General features: G+C 55.4%; 1 protein-coding gene across 1 annotated transcript in view; it reads right to left on the reverse strand.

Annotated features, from left to right (window-relative positions):
• Positions 1 to 2,509, reverse strand: part of TMEM143 (transmembrane protein 143) — a 21,914-nt gene that overhangs the window by 4,627 nt on the left and 14,778 nt on the right.

The following is a 2,509-nucleotide window of genomic DNA, read 5'->3' on the forward strand; positions in this document are numbered from 1 at the left end:
TAGTGGCGCCCCCAGTTCTCCATCTGGCTGTAGGAGCTGAAGCGCCGGTTGTCGGCTTCCCGCTTGAGGGTCCCATTGTAGAGCTGGCGAGAGAGGGGGGCGGCTCAGGGCAGGGTCCCCCGGCCCCACAAGGTGTGGAGGCCCAGGGGCCTGACCCGGCGGCCGATATATTATTTCTCAAACTCGAGGCTGCCGCCCATGATGGATGATGAAGCCAGTTCAGAGGCGGTGACCATCATTTTAAAGGTCAGTGGTGAGTCCGGCCCGGGTGGCTCAGTGGTTGACCGCCAACCTATGAGCCATGAGGTCATGGTTCGATTCCCAGCCAGGCACATGCCCCTGGTTATGGGCTGGATCCCGGGTAGAGGGCATGTGGGATGCGGACAATTGGTTCTCTCTCATCACTGATATTTCTATCTCTCTCCCTCTCCCTTCCTCTTTGAAATCAAAAGAAATATATATATTTTTAAAATAGTTAATTAATTACCTAGTGAACTGGGTTTTAAACTGGGCCCTTCGGAGACCCAGGGTCAAACACTCGCTCATGCTTACAACCCTCCCATGGCTCCCGCGGCCTGACGATAAAACCAGGGGGGCATCCAAGGCCCCCGCCACTTCTGGGGGCTCCCTTCCCCCCTCTGCAAGCTGGGCCGAGCCCTGTGCCTTCCCACAAACCATGCTCGCCCAGCCCCTTCTCCACCAGGCCCAACCCTCCCTTTCAAAGCGTTCCCTGGTCCTGGGGATTGCTCCCTGTGCCCTCCCCCAGCCCTGCCCCCTCTCCCTGCATAGCTGGCTGTTATCTGCGGAATTTATTGCCAGTCTTCCTAACAGCCCACTGGGATGGCTGCGAACAGCTTGGAAACCAATGAACCGACTAAGCGAGCGAGCGGGTACAACAGCCGCCTCCTGCCAGTGCACACTCCCAGGGCTGGTGCCGGCCCGGCCCAGGGGAGAATCGGTACCAGGCAGCCCTGGGGCCCCCTGGGCATCGAGGCAGGACACAGGGCTCAGCCATCAGAGCTCAAGTTGGGTGTCAGCCCCCACCTGTCCTCTGGCCACAGATCCTTAGACGGTGAACAGCCTGCACAACTGAACAGCCGCCCTGCACGCACTCACACGTAGCCCAAGCGAGCAGGGAGCGCGTTAAAAATAGTGTCCTGGGCCCCAGGCCCACAGATTCCAATTCAGTCATTTGGGCCGGAGCCCAAAAGGCTCATTAATAACAGCTCCCACCCGCCGGCGTGGCTCAGCTGGCTGAGCATCATCCCAGGCACCAAGAGGCTGCCAGTTTGATTCCCAGGCAGGGCACATGCCCGGGGTTGTGAGCTCAGTCCCCAATGTTTCTCTCTCTCTCTCTCCTTCTCCCTCTCTCTCTAAAATCAATTTTTTTAAAAAGCATATTCAAAAAATAAAAATGACACAGTTCCCCTGGTCCTGGCTGGGCAGCTCAGTTGGTAAGACTGTCATCTAGATACACCAAGGTTGCAGGTTCAATCTCAGGTCAGGGCGCGTACAAGAATCACCCAATGGCCCTGACCGGTTTGGCTCAGTGGATAGAGCGTCGGCCTGCAGACTGAAGGGTCCCAGGTTCGATTCCGGTCAAGGGCATGTACCTTGGTTGCGGGCACATCCCCAGTAGGGGGTGTGCAGGAGGCAGCTGGTCAACGTTTCTCTCTCATCGATGTTTCTAACTATCCCTCTCCCTCTCCCTTCTTCTCTGTAAAAATCAATTAGATAGATAGATAGATAGATAGATAGAGAATCAACCAATGAATGCATAGATCAGTGGAACAAATCGATGTGGTTCTCTCTTTCTCAAATCAATAAAAGAAAAAGAAAAGCTGTCTATTTCTCAAACAGCTCCCCTGGTGGTAGTGACACCTGGCCAGAGGGGAGAGCCACACTCAGGACGCAGTTTCCCAGGTGGTAATGATGATAACAGCGGCAACAGCCACCTCTCAGACAGCACCTTCTGTGCTGGGTGTCAGCACCGTACGCATTCACTAATTTAACCCCACAGCAACCCTAGGGGCTAGTCCTGCTGACACCCCCACCCTGCAGATGTGGGAGCGGGTGCACAGAGAGGTTAAGCGTCTTATTCGAGGTCACACAGCTAGACGTCGGTAGAGCTCAATTCAAACCCAGGCCGTCTGGTTCTAAAACACACAACCTTCGCCCCATCGCCAAGTGCCTCTCAGTGAGTAGCTGTGAACACAACTGCAGCACCTACCACAGCCAGGCGTTGTGCCCAGTGCTCTTCATGGATTCGCTCATTTAATCCTCATCACAAACCTGTGAGGTGGGTCTCACTATTATCCCCATTTTCCAGATGAGGAAACTGGAGGACAGAGAGATCAAGAAATCTGCCCAAGGTTGCAGCGAGTAAATAAGGTAGAGAGGAAAGGGAGGAGAGGAGAGGAGGGGAGGGGAGAGGGGAGAAGAGGAGGGGAAGAGAGGGGGAAGGGAAAGGGAGGGGAGGGGAGGTGAGGGGAGAAGAGGAGGGGAAGGG

This window comes from Myotis davidii, unplaced genomic scaffold (genome assembly GCF_000327345.1).
Source record: "Myotis davidii unplaced genomic scaffold, ASM32734v1 scaffold464, whole genome shotgun sequence".
Taxonomy (NCBI): Eukaryota; Metazoa; Chordata; class Mammalia; order Chiroptera; family Vespertilionidae; genus Myotis; species Myotis davidii.